The following is a 20,952-nucleotide window of genomic DNA, read 5'->3' as shown; positions in this document are numbered from 1 at the left end:
GACATGAAACATAATGTTAATTTCCATAGCTCTGGTGTTGGGAGACTTTCCCCCCAAAGTGAAGGCATGAAGAAAGAACGGGAAAGTCACATATTCTTAAAACGGAGAAAGCTGGAGTTTTATTGGAAAAGGGAAAAAATGTTCTGTGCTTCAGACATCCTGCAAGATGACACCATTCTGTAAGCCAACTACAGACTATGAATATAATTTGTTATCACATTGGTTTGGTAACTGTGTTTGTCCATCCTCTTCCAAGTCAGCTGTAAAGAATTTCTATTTTTTTTCGGAGGCAATCAAAACATTTTTCATTATGCTTATATGCCGGCAGAATGCCCCTCAATTTTACAATGAGGTTTTCCAATAGTTTGAACAAAACTCTGAATTTGCAACTGCTGGTAGTGAATGACTGAAACATATTTCTTTATTTGTCAGTTGCAGCAAATCTGTCATTATGAAATCGGAAATTCATTGCAGAACATAGCATTGTACACTACGGGAAATGTTCCACGGCCAACAAAGGATAATTGGTTTAATCTGATTTTATTTTCTAAGCTAAGTGGCTTTTCATTTCTTCTTTTAGATTCGGCAATGAACATTGTATTCGAGAGCGTATCTCATATCTGTGCTGCTTGAAGCTGTCAAGACACAACAGCTTTTCTGTGGAGAACGAAGCCAAAGGTCAGCTCGCCTAACTTCAGGATGCGGGCCAGGTCTTGTCTCTGTTTTTCTCTCTCTCTCCCGATATCACCCTCATCCGGTGCCAGGAATAAGGATATTCATCTTCTCTAGGTAAACATCAGTTTATGAAAAGCAGAATATAATTGCAGAGAAGGAGCTATGACATGCCTTGGGATTAGTGAATGCCTCCTAATTGAGCTTTAGTGAAAGCGGCAGTTCTGGCATTATTTTTATTCACCTTGTGGAAAATTATTGGAGCATATTTCATATAATTAGGATCAAGAATGGATTTGGCATCACTTCCAGCAAATGCCCCTGAACACTAATCTGGTTTATTTGGCACCACTGCTGAGGCTTCTCTTGTGGGGAATACAATGACAACAATTAACCTGGCAGTGCAGAACAGGAATGGGAAGTGGGAAGCTGTGTTGTCTTTTATCCACATGCATAGTGAAGTGTGACCTCGTATAACAACAGAGCAGCGGTGCCTTGAGTTTATTGTCTTCTTTTTTTTCCCCTTCTTGAGGTGCCTAAGGAATCTTCTCCCTTTTTTCCCCCTGTAGCTCAAAAATCCACATTTTTCCTGCTATCCAAGAAGGCCTGAACAAACGGGCACGTGGGCCCCACTTACTGTGGCTGTGTATTTTAAGATTTCTGGGTCAGGTTCGGTGACTATTCATCCACCCATGGATTTGCTTCCTTTGATGTAGTCACCAAGCCAGACAACGGCGCAGTGAGACGTGGGGAAAATATCCCTGCCTAGCTGGTTTGCGGGGAGGATGCTTGGGAGAGGAGACTTTCACTAGAAGCAGGGCAAAGAGATTAGGTATTAACCTGGGATCCTAAACACTGCAGAGCTGGAGAGACTTAGAGAGATTTAGAGAGGTGCAGGGGGACTTGAGAGGAATCAGGAAAAGCAGAGAGATTTGGTTTAGCTGCTGGGCCAGCAGAGGGAAGGACACAGAAGAAAGAGGGTGTCAGCCAGCTGTGGGCCTTGGATGTAGGATTTCTCCACAAAGTCCCACTTCTTCTAGGGCAGAGACAGAGCCTGCAGCTGAGGAAGGTGTGAGGGAGGCTGTGAAAAAGGCAAGTGCTGCAGCATGCTCAGAGGCTGTGGACCCAGCGTGGTGGGGCCCAGGCATAAAAGTCCTTTCAAACACATCAGGGAATGCCGTCAGGTTGTCACCCTCATCCTTTCTGAAACCCCAGGGAAAATAAAAGAGACGTGCAGCCTGTCCTGAACATCAACACCCTCTCCCCGCAGCCCCCAAACTGCCTCGAGCGAGTGCTGAGGCTGAGAGCTTCTCAGCGAGTGCCCTTCCTTTGCTTTGAGCCCCAGTCTGTGTGCTGTCCTTTTCTCTGACAGCAGAAAAGGGATGTGGTAAGCAAATCCTGCGCAAGCTGTTCAAGACGGAACCAACAGCTGATCTCCTAAGATCGCTGCTTGCAGTAAAATACAGCTTAGCAAGAGGGAAGCAGCCTGCAGCTCCTGGATTGACTGGAGACGTAGCCCAAAGACCAGTTTGTTGCGGCAACTCAGCTGCAAGGTAAAGTTAAATAAGAAGTTGTATTTCTGTGTACAGATGCCATTCTATGCTATTTTTGAGCTTAGAAGCACTTACATTCATCCCCGGATCAATGCTCACCTTCTGGCACCTACGTTTCCAAAATCTGGCCTTAACCCTTGACGTCCTCTCTTATGTCAGACACTGCACAGCCCTCTAAGCAGTGGTGGCTGATACACCGATACCAACTTTCTTGAGACTCTTTTTCTTGGGGTGTCACCCTTAACCATGAATTTCCATCTCTCTTTTTCTAAAAATCTGCGTAATAGCATTTAGCATTCATTACATGCACACCTTAAATGCACACCTTACATTTTCAGCCACAAATATGTTTGCCTCCCACTAAATCTGAAGTTGAAAAATAGGGATGTTTCTCTGTCAGCACAAAGAGAAGGGAAAGATAATAAATCACTGACTTGTAAACTGAGCCTGGGAATCAATAAAATGTAAATGGCTACAAAATAGAAGGTAGAAATACATTAAATATGAATGATAAGAAAGAAGAATAAGACTGGAAAACGATAAGGCTGGGTATTTCATTACAGGAGACAGAAGTGAAAGAAAACGGTCCTGGGTTGGTAAAAGAAGTTCTTCACAAACAAAATCGTATCTGACCATGGATCCCTGTCCACTCTCCCACTAATGGAGATAGAATATATCTTAAGAGTGTCGACAACTTTTAGGAACTTTACACATCGCTGATTGCAAATGAAACTGTAATGCATTCTACACATGTTCTGGCTCTTATCTCGCCTCCGGGGGAAAGCATTAAAGCCTCAGCCTGCCATGGAAAATGTAGTATTCAGACATCTGTGACCAGCGCGTGTAGAGAAGACAAGATAAGGTGCATATCAAGCCTACATCTGTGACAGGGGGCTCGGAGTCTCTAGAGACAGATGAGTGAACACATGTGAAGACTGACTGAAAATTTTCTAATTAAACCTTTGCTTTCCTAAAAGTATTTGCTCTCTACCAAATATTTTGTTTTGAAAGAAAAGCTTACAAAGATTTAAGCCAAAAAACAATGATCTTTTATTTTTTATTTTTTTCCCCTTTCTTTTTCTTCTAAGAAATAAAAGCCTATTCTTGAGCAAAGATGCTGTGTATCCATTAAAGACTCCCTGGAGAAAGTTCAGCCTGCTGGCCTACCACAGAAAGGAAGAGGTAAGCTGTTACAGCTGCAGGATGACAAGAAATAGGGGCTGTGAGAGACCTGGATCTTTGAGGAATAATTAGTTTTGAACTGTAGCAGATAAATAAATTGGATCACGGGTAGCTTCTCGGGTGAATGGTGGCCTGCCAGTCAACATAATAAGATGGAAATCAGCCGTACCAGTCAGCAGCCCATACTGGCAGCGTAGGTGAGAGGAATAAGGTACGATTTCGAGGCTTCTGAGCAAGGCTCTTGAGTTTTACAGCTAGAAGAATGCTCAGCTTTGTACGGCCAGCAATTCATTTTACCGCTTTAGAAACTTAAGAATATAAAAAATGCAAATGCCCCTTTGATGTGCTGATTACTCAGGGGCGCACCAAGCCATGAACAGTGGCGGCAATGAAATGTCTCCTGGGCGCCTTGGAACATCGCAAGAGGAGCCGGGAGAGGTTCCCTAGGAAACCAGAGATGCACTTCGAGGCATGTGCGAGCCTGGCCAGCTGACAGACACTGAGCTGTGCCCCGAGCATCGCTGCTAGGCCGTATGTGATTGGGGTCCGGGGGGTAGCTGGTAGGACTGATTGTGGGAAGCCTGAAGGAGGTTGGGGTATCTTTGTTCCATGTTACGTAAATGTTCGGAGCTCTAGAAGGATGAAAAGACTGATTGCTGTTTTACCCGAAATGGGGGAGAGAGAGGGGTGAATAACACCTTCAATTAATCTAAATATTGATCTTAGTCCCAGATTCTGCTGGCCTAAATTCCACCTAAATCCCAGTGCCTACTGTTTCCCATTGGCTGACACCCCAAAGCTTCTGAGCAATTATTCCAGGGGTCTGAGCAGGGCACTGAGCACAGAGGCACTTGTGTCTGCCAGTGGTTGGCACTGAGCAGCCAGATTTATGTGGAGTTTAGCCCTGAGGTAACCGGGCATGAGGGCAAGACCGCGTGTCCAAGGTGCTTACAAAAGGAGATGCCTACAGACCCAACACTTCTCCTGTTTCCTCTGACATTTAGGCAAGGTAACCAGTCTAGCATCTCTTGGGAGATATAATTTACCACCACCACCCCTAAAACTTGCTCTTTTTCTGTATCTCAGCACCTCCAAGCCCCATTCTCAGCCAGTTTGCTCAGTAAAGTGCCAGGACTGTGTGTCTGACCTGGGTGCAGAATAGGAAATGACAGAATCACAGAATGAGTTTGGGTTGGAAGGGACCTTTAAGGATCACTTTTTTCCAACCCCCTGCCATGGGCAGGGACACCTCCCACCAGACCAGGTTTCCCAAAGCCCCATCCAGCCTGGCCTTGAACACCTCCAGGGATGGGGCATCCACAGCTTCTCTGGGCAGCCTGTGCCAGGGCCTCACCAACCTCTGAATGAGGAATTTCTTCCTTGTATTTAATCTAAACCTACCCTGTCTTATCTTAAAGCCATCACCCCTTGTCCTATCACTACATGCCCTTGTAAAAAGTCCTTCTTCAGCTTTCCCTTTAGATACTGGAAGGTCTCCCCGGAGCCTTCTCTTATCCAGGCTGGATAAGCCCAACTCTCTCAGCCTTTCTTCACACAAAATATAAAGATAAGAAAACCATTACTTTTGCACTCCTTGGCAACATGATTCCCAATCCTTTGCAGATCCTTTATCTCTTACCACAAGAAATTAAGACCCTTTTAGAAAGGGCAGAACAGCGGATTTTCCCATGAAAGTACAGGAGGTGTGACATGACTGAACTTTCCAGTTGCATTTCCCTGAAATTCCCTTCTTAGAACAAGCCCTTGGATCGCCCAAAGACAGCGAAGTAGTCAAAGCAATATTCAAAATACTGCCTGTGACTCAGCAGTGAGTCCTCCCCAGTGATTTCTGGATCAGACATCCCAAAGATCAAATATTTGGGGAGTGGGGTGTTTGGAGTGGAAAGGGTCTGCCAGCTATGAACTTTCCTACAAAGTTTTGCACAGATTTAAGCAGCACTGTTGTTCTTAAACTTTGTTTTCTTGTCATGAGACAGGTGTGGCTGTAACTCCAGCACGTCATAAATACGTTCAGCAGTTAGATTAGCATAATTGCCTGCCTAGTCAGCTAGCATGCAAAGTGCACAAACAAGTAACATAACAGTTTTATTACATGTACATGCTTGTGTTTCCTTGAGACATGATAAAACAAACAGACCAGTAATTTTAAAACAAGCAGTAAAAAAAAAAATAATAAATAAAACACGCAATGAGTAACTTAAAACAAATGTTGAGAAAATGGTGTCTTTAAGAAACCTTTTCCAAGTCGAGCCCCCATTACAGTTCCTGGATGTGTGAAAGAAAAGATATCATGACAGAATGTATTACTGGCCAAAATGGTGTACGTTTAGTTTTGCTTTTGTTTTGCTCCATTATGAAATAGATTTCACTGCAGTAATTTACACTTTGAAGTGTAAAACCATCAGGTGTGATTCCATCTGGAAACATTTTAAATGGGTGATTGGTTGAGAAATGTCCCCACCCTTTCTTAGTTCAAACAGCAGATAAGGAATGTGCCTCTTAAGTAGAGTATTTAGTTCTTGCCGATAAGATTGTACAGTTCCTTTTGAAGAGCTTACATATTAGTGAATTATAAATGTTTTAAATACATTTCTAATGATCCACTATAATTTCACAGATATCGCATATGATAGTAAGTTCATTAGTGAAAACAAAAAAGGTAAAACATCTTTGATGTTGCACCGGGATGCGCTCAGCTGTTAAATGAAGTAAAATAATCTGTTGGGATTTGTTCATTTTACAGACGGCACATTGTAGATGTTCCAGCGAACATCTACAGCAAGCAGTGAGCAAGATGTGACTGAAGCAGTCTGTCAAATCCTCGGTTTGATTTATAATAATGGGGTTGCGTTGACATGAGGATTAAACACAGCAAAGCATATACTCACTGTGAGTAATACAGACTCACTTACACGTTATAGCACTACTAAATAAATAGTCTCAATCATTTTCTAAAATATTTCTGAAATGAATGTGGTCGTAATGCCACGGCACAATACTGCTTTGCAGGCTGTTATCAGAGAGAAACAAAATTCAAAACTAAAAAAGAAGGGATTTTTTTTTTTCCTTGAGTTTCCAGTCTTCCAACTGGTAGAGTGAAGGGAGTTGAAATTTCTCCTGGTTTGAGTCTAAAGAAAGACTAATTGTAGTCCTCTGGAACAGAGAACAAGCAGAACAGCAGCTTCTTGATATAACTTGCTTAGTTTCAGTCCTCAAATAATCCGGCTCCTTTGATCCTCAGCTGGACTGTTTGCAAGAAAGGGCTCGGTATGACTTCAAGTAAATGTCGACATAGTTTCAGAGATGTCAGTGACACATCCATCTCAGCTATAAAATAGTTACTGTAGGAAAACAGAGAAAGCCATGCATTTATCTTGAAGACTGGCAACGCTTTCAAATGAATGTTCTAATTAGGAACCACGACATCCTATTTCTTTTTTTAATACCCTAGTTGTAAATGGGCAACAAATGTTATTTACCAGTGGTTGAGCAAGAGAATGTCATTGTTTAAACATGGAAATGGAATTTAAAGTTCTGCATTCAATTATGTTGGGGTTTGCCTTTCATTTTGAGTTAAACCTGGAGATTTTGAAAAATGTGGCTCTAATATTGTTTCTCTTTGTTAAATGGGAAGAATGTTAAAGAACATATCCAGGCTGCCAGCAACAGTATGAAGATCGTCTAAAACACAGTAAACTTCTTGGTTGTTCAAATAATGGTGCATTGTATGAGCATAGTTATTTTGCATTGTTTGAGTTTCCAACTGCTTTATTATATGACAGATCTTATAAACCAGAGGTTTCTGAAATCTCATTTCTATTTTTTACTTTCCTTCTTCTAAGATACATTTGCTGCGAAAATGGTTCTTTCCTTTCTTTATCTCTCACAGAGACCTCAATTTCTTGTGCACCTACTTAGTGTCAAAAGCAAAATCATTATAAGAAAAGTGTGTGTGTGTTTTTTTTTTTTTCTTTCCGGCCTGAATTGAGAAATTCTATGCATCTGCTAGCAACTTTGAAAATCAGAAATCTGATAAATTAAATGCACAGCATTCTTCCCAGTCCACCTAAAGAAAAGGAAGACCGAGTACGGAAAGGAAGCCTTAGGAAAAAGTAAAATAAATAAATAAATAAATAAAAATAGGACTGTCTCCTGGGTTTTAAGACACGGGCCAGATTGAAGATGAGATGTAGGTGGATACAATTTCCGTAGTGCTCGTAGGGAAGCGCAGGCCAGAGCTGGAGCTGTGAATTCTTTTGACTGTGTAGCTTAAAATCTGCTAACACTGGAAAGTGGCTGTGCCCTTCCCATTTCAGTCCACAGGGTGAATTTAACCACGCTGCTTTAACCATTTGTTTTTACTGCACTGGCAGAGGTCATTTTGACTGCATTTCCTTCAGGAGTATAAGCGATGTGTATGTATTGAGGGCAGCATTCACCAGAATACCACCAGCACCCCCTCAAAAAAAAAAAAAAAAAAGAAGCCAACAACCCACAAAAAAACAAAGGAACCAACATGCCGCCAAAACATTTGTTGACATGAATTTTTGAAATGAAACATTTCAAAACTAAGATGTTGTGCTTGTGAAAATTGCAACACTGCCCTTTTAGGTGAACATCAGTTATTCCATGGAAACACATTTTGCTGTGTAAAACATGATTACTGCTGTTCCATGACTACAATTGCCCTCAAAGGTGCAATTCTCAAGCTTTCCCTCCAAGAAATTGCTTATTTTTAAATCTGTGGCATTACACTGCTGAGATGTAGCTTTACGGGTCTTCAGCTACAGGTCTCCATGTTACATCGTGTTATTTTCTACAGGGTGCTGCATGCAATTAATTATTCCTATAAGTGTGTGGAAGGAACTAGTGCTGTTAAATTGGGGGTATGTATTCCTAAGGACACTTTAGTAGGTAATGTATATTTGATCAGACTTAAAAGTAAGTAGCAATGATAATACTGTAAAAAAAGCTTTTAGACATTTGCTTTTTTGGTCTTATGTCATCTGTTAGAGTGGCACTGTGGAATATAGGTCATATCCTAGCCATTAGCACTTATGCTTCAGTAGTAAACGTTGGGGTTGGGTAATTTGTCACATGATCACAATTCTAATTTTGATTTTAACACAAATTAGTTGTGTACCTTTTTCTTGGAGCAGCAAGCATATGGCTGCTTTTCTGCAAGTCCTACCATTCCAAACCCATACTTGATGAAGAAATTTAAAGAATCCTTTCTGCCATTTATTTTCAGAGAGCCTCTCACTGTGGATTTGTTCCCCAGAAGTCTAAGGACAATTTTTCTCAGCTCTGCCTTCCCTAGCTCTTCCAAGGTCAATGCTGCTCTCTTTATTCTCCTACACTGGCAAGGTGGATGGGAATTGTTGAGAATCCAGTTTGTGCAAAGTCTTCACCAGCCAGTGTGACACCTGCTTGAAGAAACCTGGCACTTTGTCCCACACAAAGGCCTCCTGACCTTTTTTTTCCAGAACAGAAGAAGAAAAAACACTTCTGACTACTATAAAGGTATATGTTAGCACTGAGGACATTTTTTTTTTCTTCTGGGACTGACTCACTTTTTCCCACTCCGGCTCTCCTGGAATTGTTACTGGGAATCCCTAAATAACTTGGGCCAAGCCCAAAACCATAAGTGAAATGGAATGCAAATCACCCACCTTAGAACCACTCCTAACTTTACTATGTTTAATTAGTTTATCACCTAAAACACTAATGGCATGTCTACAGACCTTGTGTTTCTACCTTCCCTTCCAGACTCATACATTTTTATCCTTTCCAGCTGAGGTATTATGAGGCCACATCAGAGCTGACTTCATTCACCATTCCCAGTCCCGATTTTCTTTGGATGTCCTGTTCCTTCCTGAGCGGAGCGGGAGCTTTTGAACTGTGTCGTCAGCTCACAGGGGCTAGACGTGGGACAAAGATATCAGAGGAAAGGCAGGAAGGGAAGGTATCAGAGGAAAGTTTCTGCACTACTTCTGTGCTCACCAGGACTCAGAGAAGCTTCATGCTGGGTCTCAGTCCAACGTTTTTGTCCCCCTTGCCCAGAGTAAGTCAGGTAGTGCCGCATCCAACTTTCCTCTCACTACAAGGGCCTCCAACCCCTGTCTCCTCCATCCTTGCCTGTGTTATTTGTGTCGCCAGCTGGCTGGCTTGCTTTGCTAAAGAGCAAGCAAGGCATGAGGGGACACAATACGTCCTTCTTTCACAATGGGCAGCAACTTGCTAATTGACCTTGGCACCAGCAGGAATTGGTGTTCTCCACCCATAGCAGGAAGCACACACCTCCTTCCTCCACAGCCCTGAAGCACCCCTGGCCTTCCTCTGGGCCTCTCCTCACCCGGTGCAGGCTGTGTTTGAGCCCCTCTCCCCTTCCTGGAGGGAGGAGAGACCTTTTGGAAAGACCCACAGCGTGATGGAGCAACCAACCGTGTGATGGTGGAAGAGAGCAGTCTTCCAGATGTGGCCTAAGCACCGAGCAAGAGATGGCAATCGCTTCCCTCCATCTTTTTACAGGCCTCCAGACTGGGTACAGCCCCTGAACCACTGCCCTCTGAGCCCTATCATCAACCAGACTTTTTTATCTATGTGGTTGTCCACTCCGTAATGTCCCAATTTGGATACTAAATTGTGGGAGGCGATGTCCAAAGCCTTGCTAAAGCCAAGGCAAATGATGTCTCCTGCTCTCCCCTCATCCACAAATCCAGCCATTTTATTATAGAAGGCAATCAGGCTGGTGAGGCGTGATTCACCCTTGGTTAAGGAACGCTGGCTGTCCCCCAACACCTTCTCCTCCCTGTGCCAACAGACGTGCCCCAGGAGGATGCAGATTTCCACGTAGAGTGGAGTGAGGCTGCCAGCCAACAGCTTCCCTTTGGGCTTTTTTTTCCAAGATGGGTACATCTTGCCTTTCTGCAGTCACTGGGGACCTCCCTCAGTCTCCATGATCTTTCAAAGGTAAGTGCAGCCCCACAGGGACATCAGGCAGCTCCCTCAGCACCCGTGGATGCAGCTCAATTGATCCTATGGATACTTATGGGTTGATTTCTCCCAGGTAATCACTGACTTGATCCTCATTGATTCCTGGCCGTTCTCCTTGAATCCTAAGCATGTAGACCTAGGAGGCCTTGTCAGTGTATCTGATGCAAAGATGGCTTTGAGCACCACAGCCTTATTTACCTGTTTCCACTGTTACCAGATCATTTGCCGCATTCAGGAGCTGGCCCACGTTTTCCTTTTTCAGTCTCTAACTGCTAAAGTTGTGGCAGAAGCTCTTCTTCTTGCCCTTGAGATCCCTTGCAAATCTCAACTCTAGCTGAGCTTTGATTTCAGAAAGGAGACTGCATGTGACTCCTTTGGACATTGGTAGCAGTTTTCTGCTTCACCTCAGAAACCTGAGTTAGCTATTCTGACGATAACAACGTACTAAACTTTCAAATGCAAGCACTGAGACTATTAAGAAATGTAATATCTGAATGTCCTCCATAACTTTCAGTATAAATCGTACTCTTCTGTATCTGTCCAAAGGCAGCTGCTTTGTTCTGCTTTGTCAGGGAAACTGTTAATAATTTAATAATGAAAAGGAGCTAATGAGGCCTATGGATTTGAGCCTCGTGCTCAGATTATCCAGTGTCTAATGAAGTGTGAATTTTGACTGAAGCTTTTTTCCACCCTGAGGGGAAAAAGCCACTCTTATCCATGCGGATTCTCCTGTGACTAATAAAGGGTGAGCTCACACTGCAGCTTTTGCTTTACAGGGCGTACAGGTAGGGTTACTCCCCAGTACCCAGCCTTGGTTTCATGACACTTAAGAAAACAGGTAATACTGGAGATATCTACCCCTTTAATTCAGATTCAACCAGTGGGTTCGGGAGTTATTAGGGAGAACAGACAGATTGACAAAGGTGGATCCAAAGTCATTACATAAGCCTCACTCACACTGAGACATCCTCAAAATTTCCACTGCTTTGCATTTCAAACTTCTCATTGGAGAGGTGCAAAATAATTTACATCAAATATTAGCCTAGTTTTTGAAACAGGGGAACTGTCATGATTCATCTTTTGAAAAACACATCCCTCTCCACATATTGTAGAGTAGACTAACAACTTCGTATGTGTTTATATACTCCATGCTTTTCCCAGGTGGCTTACACCTTTAGTACCCTACATAAAATAAGGTTCCTTCTAGTGTGAGCCAGGAAGACTTCTATAAAAACAAATATCATCCACCACTTTCTTTCTACAGCAGACTAAACTGGGATTTAGCAAAGAGGAATGTTGTCTGGTCTGATTTGGATGCATACACACCATGAGCAACCTCTCAGATACTCGAGGCTGTTGCTGTCACCTTGCCTAGATAAATACAGGCAGGCTATGACTGATGGATGAGGTGTGTTTCTACTGTGGCACAAGTAATGCGTATTAGCTATCTCATTGTGGAGACAAGGTACTGCACTTTTATTGTGAGGTAAACCAGGTGAGGCCAAACAAAAGCAGAAGTATGGTCCTGACCTCCCCTGGCAGCCTAGCTGCAGCTTGTCTGACTTCACAGCCACAAAGCTATCACATTAATGAAGTTTTCACTGCGAAAAACACTCGCAAAAACATAACAAGGTTGTGCCACTGAAGACAAAGCCCAGTATAAGTGGCTGTATATGTGACAGGAGATTTATGTTAGACTGTTGGAGGAATTATATTGGTCTCACCCCAGCAGCAAACAACCTGCCTGGAAAAAGGCGAACTAGCCCAAGCTGAATTTCAGCCTATTGCGTCTGCTAGACTCCTTCCAGTCCCTGTTATCTCCGTCTAGGTTTTGTCCTTGGCCTTATTCTTTTTAGACTCACACATACACAGCTACAAAGACTCATTCACAGAATCCCAGAATGGCCAAGATTGGAAGAGATCTCTGGAGATCATCTTGTCCAACCCCCCTGCTGAGCAGGGTCACCGAGAGCGCATTGCACAGGATGGCATCCAGGTGGGTTTTGAGTATCTCCAGAGAAAGAGACTCCATCTCACTATATAGTAGTGACCCAAAGTGCAGTAACTCACATCAGCAGTATCGCAGGTGAGAATATTCACATTTTCTGCAAACGTACCCTTTTCCACCCAGCTGTTCTCCCTCATAAGCCAGCACACAAAGGCACCGAGTGATTTAGAAGCTGAGTACATCTGAGCATGATACCCCATGTGGCAGCTCAACAGATAATGTGATTTCTAAGAAATACAAGCCCTCTAGGCCAAAATATTTTGTAAAGGGAGAGTTAGTAGCACTGAACTGAAGAATCATTATAACTTTCATATGTATGTAGTCTTTGTAAGAACGTGCCTTCTCCAAAATGCAAGTGAAACATACAGAAGAACAAGTGGAAATTATAGCTTTTTAAACTAGAAAGTGTGAGAAAGAATCTAGATGTAACTTTACAGAACAGTAAATGTTAGACTTGGTCTGGCTGTGGCAGACTCAGAAATGCAAGTGGTGCATGTTGCACACCCGTACAGACTTGAGAAACCAGTGGTGATCAGGCAGTCAGGGATGACGGGCTGGCTATTGCAATTTCTTTCATCAGATCTGTGTTGTAAATTCAGCAATCAACTGCGTGTTATTGGTGTAAAATTGGTGTAAGAGGGGAAAATCAGACCTACTGAATGGTTTAAGAGATGACAAAGTGAAAAAATCCTTGTTCTTGTTAGGAAGCATTGATGGAATCAACACAACCCAGTATATTGACCTATAACTTTCCTACTTCTATTTTTAAAGCTTAAAATATGAAATCATGAGGCCCTTTGTATTACTTATGATCACACTATTTCAGTTTAGCTTTCTAAACCATATTTGCTGGTTTAGTTTATTCACAAATGATTAGTTTCAACCCAAGAAATTCCAGGTTAATTCAATAGCTCCTGCTATGCAGTGTAACATTGGCCATTCATGAAGGGATGACACCTGAATTTTGTCAAAGCATGGGGAAAAACAGAGTGGCAATTGCCAAAGATTTTTCTTAACATTGGGCTTCAGTGTAATGATGCCCTGTATTCTGTCTCTCTCCATATACCTTGATTAGCCATTTCTACTTGAAGAAAGGGACACTTTGCAATGTACCACTTTAAAGTCTCTCCTTTCCCTGGCTATTCAAAGATTTTTTTTTTTCCTCTTGATCTTTGGAGGAAAGTCTTGCATTATTCCTGATACTGAGCAATTGCTTTGCTCATACCCTTTAGCACTGAGGAGCCTGAGCACTTCTGTAGTGCAATTGCAGAAGGTTTTCCCCTGCCCTTTGTTACATTAAATGTACAGCTATTTCCCTCTGACACATGTGCCAGGCTCCCTCCCTGGCCTGTAGTAGGATCCATATAGGATCCTACTGGACAAAATATCCAGCACATAGATAAACAAAAACATCATACGATGGGTGAGCAATTGGCTGACAGGCAGGGCTCGAAGGGTTGTGGTAAATGGGGCCACATCTGGCTGGTGGATGGTCACCGGTAGGGTCCCTCAAGGGTCCCCCATTTTAGGGCCAGTCCTCTTCAATGTTTTTATGAACAATTTGGATGTAGGACTAGAAGGTGTTTTGAGCAAATTTGCTGATGACACTAAACTTGGAGGAGTTGTGGACTCTGCTGAGGGTGGAAAGGCCTTGCAGAGAGACCTGGACAGATTGGAGAGCTGGGTGATTACTAACCTCATGAAATTTAACAAAGGCAAGTGCCAGGTCCTGCACCTGGGATGGGGCAACCCTGGCTTTACATACAGACCGGGCAGCCCCACAGAGAGGGATCTGGGGGTTGTGGTTGACAGCAAGCTGAATATGAACCAGCAGTGTGCCCTGGCAGCCAGGAGAGCCAACCATATCCTGGGGTGCATCAAGCACAGCATTGCTAGTCGGTCAAGGGAGGTGATTGTCCTGCTGTACTCTGCACTGGTGTGGCTTCCCTTCCCTTCCCTTCCCTTCCCTTCCCTTCCCTTCCCTTCCCTTCCCTTCCCTTCCCTTCCCTTCCCTTCCCTTCCCTTCCCTTCCCTTCCCTTCCCTTCCCTTCCCTTCCCTTCCCTTCCCTTCCCTTCCCCTCCCCTCCCCGCGCATGCGCACCAGCCCCGTCCTCTCGGGCTGGCGCTGCCGCCCGTTGCCCCTCCCCTCCCCGCCCCCCTCCCCTCCCCAACGGCTCCCCGCGGCCGTTGTTGTCAGTTGCGCCTCAGAGCGGCCGCCGCAGCGCCGGGCCCGGTCTGTCCGTCCTTCTGTCCGTCCCTCCGTCCTTCCTCTCGCCGCCGAGCCCTCCCCACACACGCCCTGAGGCGTCCCGGAGCCCTTCCCCAGCCTCCCGGCCGCTCCCGCCGCGGGCGGGCCCGAGGGGCGCTGCCCATGAGGGGGGCGGCGCGGGGCGCGGCGGCCCGAGGAGACGCCGCCGCCGGCGGAGGCAGTAAGTTTGGGGTGGTGGTGGGGACACGCAGCACCCTTCACCCCTTTCCCTTCGCCTCCCCCGGCCCGTAGAGGCTGGGCCCTTACACCGGGGGGGGGGGCGGCGGGGGCCGCTCCTCGAAGGTCGCTGCGGTGGAGGACAGAGGGATGGGGATGGGGGGGGGGAAGGAGGGGATGTGGGGACGGCGACACCCCCCTGTGGGGTCACCCCCACCCTGTGGTGGCACCCCCTGTGGTGGGGGCACCCGGGAAAGCAGTTTGGGTTGGGGTGTGTGTGTCCTTTCTCCTCCCCCCCCCCTCCTTCATCTCCGCCTCGTTTTTTTTGTTGCTTTAAGGGGAAATTAAAAATAAAGCCCCCCCCCACCCCGGTTAAAGGGTGGGGGATGACGGTGCATCTCGCCCCTCTGGAGCCAGGTGCTCAGCCAACAGGTTTGTGGAGGATGCAGGCTGCTGCTGCTGCTGCTGGCTTTTCCCTGACACCAGCGTCCCCTTGTTCTTTGTCAGTGCTCGTCCTGTCAATGCGTTTATTTGCGCTGAACCGCCTTCGGGTTACTGTAAGCAGGGGCTGGGGAATGTAGGTAAGTCCCGGAGAGGTCTTTGTGCTTTCTGCCAGGTGGGTTTCAGCATCCAGATGGTGCTGCACTGGTTGAATTCATGGGAGGTGACTTTTGGAGATGTTTGAGGTGGATTTAGGGGCTCGGGAATGGCTAAAGGACAGATGAGTGTGGCATGTTTGTGTTTTTTGGAAGTAGGCTGAATAAAGTGTTGGAGAGCATCCACTAGGGAAAAAGCCAGTGTTGGCCGGGGGATGGTTGGGGACATATGTGACCTATTTTCACATCGGATATTTTTATTGGTAAGTGGTGCCGGAACACCTGCGAAGGAGAAAAGCTTTACATGGGGTATGGAAATCCAAAAAAGCTTTGGGCTTTTGCTTATGCACAGGTAGTTTCCGACTGACCCTCTTGCTTTCAAGTGCTAGTTAAGAGGAGATATGCAAAGAAGTGGTTTCCTCAATGGTACCATTGCAGTTCCTGGAACAGCTGAATTGTATTGTATGACTTCGAGCCATCTAGCATGAATGAATTGCATGCAAATCTGCTTACTCCTGCCCTCTGTAGTGCAGTCACTACTTAGTCATATAGGCTGCTTTTTGGAGTTGTTTATGATGAGTATATTTAGATCTCTGGGCTCTGGGGAAGGACCAGTTTAATGAATCTCAGCAAAATAAAATCTATATGGAAGTGTTTACAAGCAAATGATTACTAGGGTAGAATTAGGCAGTTTTTGCAAGGCATGCACCATTAAGAACTGGGTTAATGAGTGTTTCTTTTTTTAAATACCTTTAAGTACATCTCAGAAAGTGGGAATTGAGATGATGATTATTTTTGTACAGTTGCTTACCCTTAGAAAGAAGGAACGTGAAACAAGCTTGCAAGCATTAACGGTCATTGCTAACTAATGCAATCAAATTTTACCTTGCCAAATGCTGAAGTATTAATTTAGATAGACTAATACTTGACTTTTTTTATTTCTGGTGGATGAAAAATCCAGCTCTGAGAAGTTACCAGTCACAGCTAAGGGGAAAAAGTCCAGTCTGGTCTTACTTTTTTCCTGAATATTCTAAATGGCCAGGAAAGGGGTGGAATGGTGGTGCAGTGCTTCAGGTGACTGGGAAGAGAAGCTAAGCTGAATGCTGGGGCAGTGTTTGGTAAACAAGGTGCCTGACTCTACATCTGTCTGACTGCCTTGAGTGAATTTGGTGCTTCGTGCCTGAGGCTTCTACCAAAGATAGGGAAAGGGGGAAGTGATATCTTAAATGAACTTAGGGATAAACTTTTTTTTATTATTATTATTCACTTGGGAAGGAGGAAGGTACAGATTGAGCCTTGCTCTGCGTGTATTTTTGGATACAGAAATTTCTGCACAGGTTACTGACGTTCCCTGAATTGTCTTGCTACGAGAACTAATATTCCCATGCAGTGTGGGTGGTGTGGCACAGTCACTGTTCCCTGTTGCACTGTAGATGCATAGTCTGCTTTCAGATTATTTTAAATAGCACGTTAAGGCTGCACGTTAATATGCTTTTGCAGATACCCGTCTACTTGCAGTAGTCAGCTTCCTTGTGCAGTGTTCTGGACAACCTGGGCTCCTCTCCGGCTCAACCTCTCTGCCTTTAATACAGTATTTGAGTAATTTTGCAGTCTATACCTTCAGTATATCACTGTTCTTTTTATCCTGCTAGGAACAGTAATGCCAAACTAGTGCCTTTGTCTTGCTTTGTTGCCTGTCCTGCTTTCAAGGGCACAGGATCCTGGTGTAGCTAGCTTGTTTTTCGCCACTCAGAATCTCTCACAAAATAAAGAATTTCTTTTCTTAGATTTCGTCAGCTTTTAAAAATCCACTGAAATGTTTGTCTGTAAAACTTCTTCGCGAACTTCTGTCCGTTTTTACTTGGTACAGTTTTCTAATTATGTCGTAAAATACATATTAAAAAAAAAACATAACAGTGAAACATGGTTCAGATCAGGGACACTGCCTCCTGGATACAGCGATGAACTGCAGCTTATGATGAATATACTAATATTAAATTGCATAAGCTGTTAACTGTAGTAACACATGAAGTCCTGCACATCTTCCTTCCCACAGTACTTTCCAGCAGTTAACTGGAATGCTGCAGCTTCTCTAATAATGTAAGGTAGCTGGTTTTTAATACACATAACAATGTTATGTAAGAGCTTTAAGAGGATTTGAAAAACTGTATTCACATACAATTCTAGGATAACTTACCCTGGCAGAGTTCTAGTACCCAAGTTGATTAAGTCACCAATGGTAAGAACTTCGTGAGGAGAAAGGGCTGTGCAGTTCTCATGGCTGCAAAATATGAAATAGTGTGGGATCGCTTTCCGAGACAACCAATCTCTCTGTTGTACAGTGATCCTCTGCAACTATGCTGGGGCGTGCATGTTGGAACTATAGGTTGGGCTAGGTGCTGTTTGTTCAAGTAGTTTGTGTCCTGGATGGAAAAGGCCAGCATAAAGTCAATTGAAGTACTTAATATTTATGTTATCAGATGTAATGCCAAACAAAGGCACCTATCTGGCATTTGAGTTCAGAGATGGTTCTTAAGAAATTTAATAGAAATCATTGCTTATACTCGATGCTAACAATACGCATATATTTGCATCTGAATACGTAACATTTGAGCTAGTGTTTGATGCTTTCTCCTCTATTTGATACAGAATCAAAATCACATTTGTGCTTCCGAGTTCAAACAACAAAGCTGATGTTAGGTGTTAAATCAGTGGTAACTTGTTCAAAAATGACTTAATGTTTTAATTACTCATTGATTACTGGTGGGATATTTAGAGCTCTTGTTCATGTTTTTTGTTCTGTTGTCTAGCATAAGAAAATTATGTGGTAAACTTAATGCAGAGACTCAAAAAGAGTGAAACAGTTCTGAGAGGTCTTGAGCACAGAGTAGGTCTTTCTCAAAGAGTCCAGATTGGTGAGATAGAAATTTGACTTGTCTGTATGTTAGGTTTTTTTTCTTTTTTTTTTCTCTTTTAAAGAAACTTCCAGCGGTAGGTTTTCTGGAAATGATGACGATAAAAAAAAATCCTGTCTAAAAGGTAGTGATACCATCATGAATCACAATAATGACTTCTGTCTGATACGCAAAGAATTTCTTAATCGGTTTCATGTTCCTAGTTAATTTTGAAAAAAAATGATGGAAAAAGAGAAGGGAGACGTGATGAGCTTTAGCATGTTGAAGCCTTTGAGAAGCTAAATGGGTACTGCTTATTAAGGCTGGAGAGCTGGCTGCTTGGGCTCGGGAGACCAGCTACCTGTCACAAGTTCCTTCTGTTGCTTGGAAGATAGTTGAAAAGCTTGTTGGTTTCTGTGATCTTCAGACTTTTGATATCACATCTTGATTGGAAAGGCTTATGAATATCCGTAACTAAGATGTTCACGTTAATTTCCAATAGCTGAGTATTTTTTCTTTCAACAGTTACTGCAAAAAGGGCTAACTTTGAGTGAAACTAATTTATTATATAACCTGATGTCACGCTTTTGGAACAAAGTTTTCAAACTGATTTTAAAGATTAAAAAAAAAGTACTAGCAGATAGGAAATTTGGAGCAAGTCCTTTTAAAGATGCTTTTCCGTGCTACTTTGCAGAAGGCAGTTTAGGGGAGATGATCGTTTGGGAAGGTCTGGTGTTCTCTTCTGCAGTAATACTTTAAGAGTGGCTTTGGATCTTAAGTGGCCTGTACTGCTGAAGCACCTGATTTGTGAACGAGGTGGTGGTGAGCATTTCTTGGACTGCTTCTCTATTTGCTTAGCCACATGCTGGACATTGAGAGCAGGCACAAGAGGAGAACAGGCACTGTGAAATGAGCTGCTTTTGCAGCTGTGGCTGGTGTGAAGACTTTAAATGCTGTAAAGCTATTGCTGAGTTCTCAAATCCATAGGGCAGATTGCATTTGTCTTGTGTATTACCTCCTCTTAGAAACGGAAAGTGCCTGGTGAACTGTAGCTATTATCAGCATGGTTATGAAAGGATCTTGGGCTTTTAAAACATCTCACAACTAGAGGCAGTTGGGACCACTGCCAGTGGTTACTAATGATGGTTTGTCTGTGGGTCCTAGTTTGATCACTCGTAGCACAGCTGTCCCCTTAATAGCTTTGGCATCTATCCTTTGGTCACAGTCATGCTCTCACTGTTATCTCGCCGTTGCTTTGCAATGCATACCTACTTCAGTGTTGTCTGCATTTCTTTTCTTGCCTCCTTTTTGTGAAAGAAAAAGAAATAGACACAATTTTTAAATTGGGTGCCTTGAAAGACTAACTTAGATCCAGTAGCTTTGTTCACTTGACTGTATGGAAAATGATTTTTACAAAGATATCAACTGTATTGTGGAGTTTCTACAGCACAGTTGTCAAGCCTTTGTTTCCCGGTGTTCTGCAAACCATTTACCATTCATTTGTAAGCCCATGTGAAAGAAGAAAGCTTAAACTTACGGTGTTTGATGTGACTGTACTTATCTTCAGGAAAATAGGAGGGTTGATGGCAATCTGTAGATCTAAAACTTTGGGAATATCTCACCTAAGAATGAGATCATTCATCAAAGAACAAATTTTTATCTTGCATCATATTCTTTTAAGCTTTTTATTTATTTTTGTGCATTGGAGCTGCCTCAAATCATAGAATCACAGAACGCTTTGGGTTGGAAGGGACCTTTAAGGATCACCTCATTCCAACCCCCTGCCATGGGCAGGGACACCTCCCACCAGCCCAGGCTGCCCAAAGCCCCATCCAGCCTGGCCTTGAACACCTCCAGGGATGGGGCATCCACAGCTTCTCTGAGCAACCCGTTCCATTGCCTCACCACCCTCTGAGTAAAGATTTTCTTCCTTACGTTTAATCTAAACTCTTTTAGTTTAAGTCCATTACCCCTTGTCCTATCACTACACTCCCTGACAACGAGTCCCTCCCCAGCTGTCCTGTAGCCCATTAGGCACTGGAAGGCTGCTCTAAGATCTCCCCAGAGCCTTCTCTTCTCCAGGCTGAACAACCCCAACTCCCTCAGCCTGTCTTCACAGGAGAGGTGCTCCAGCCCTCTGAGCATCCTCATGGCCTCCTCTGGACTCTCTACAACAGGTCCACGTCCTTCTTGTGCTGGGTGTCCTAGAGCTGAACGCAGCGCTGCAGGTGGGGTCTCAAAAGAGTGGAGGAGAGGTGGAGAATCACAGTGTCTTGCTCTCAGTTCTCAGGTCGTGCAGGTTCTTGTATTTCTGTTCCAAAATAATAAGCTAGTACGCTTTGTATATCTCCCAAATCTGTAACACTAACACACCACCCATGCATCATATCCGCCCCCAAAAAACTTCTATTTATAGGTCCAGGAGCAATTTTTTTTTATTAAGCTTATTGGCCTGCCAAACACATCTGGCTGTTCACTGAATAATGGGCCTTAGATTTGAAGCATATTTGTTAGCCTTCTGGTTTTTTATTTCTAGTGTAGAATCTAAGAAGAGAAAGAGAGGGGCTTCAGTAGCTCTGGTTCCTGCGATGCATTCTAAAATAAT

The 20,952-nt window shown here is 43.8% G+C and overlaps 1 protein-coding gene across 1 annotated transcript in view; it reads left to right on the top strand.

The window, feature by feature from the left end:
* Nucleotides 1-14,646: 14,646 nt before the first annotated feature.
* Nucleotides 14,647-20,952, top strand: part of SNRK (SNF related kinase) — a 41,287-nt gene continuing 34,981 nt past the window's right edge. Inside the window, exon 1 of the mRNA XM_084283213.1 lies at nt 14,647-14,861. The gene's annotated coding sequence lies outside the window, so the exon portion shown is untranslated. The remainder of the gene's footprint in view (nt 14,862-20,952) is intronic.

This window comes from Netta rufina (assembly GCF_964035555.1).
Source record: "Netta rufina genome assembly, chromosome: 2".
Lineage (NCBI taxonomy): Eukaryota > Metazoa > Chordata > Aves > Anseriformes > Anatidae > Netta > Netta rufina.
Note: the sequence above shows the minus strand (reverse complement) of the source record. Positions and strands in the feature narration are given on the sequence as shown.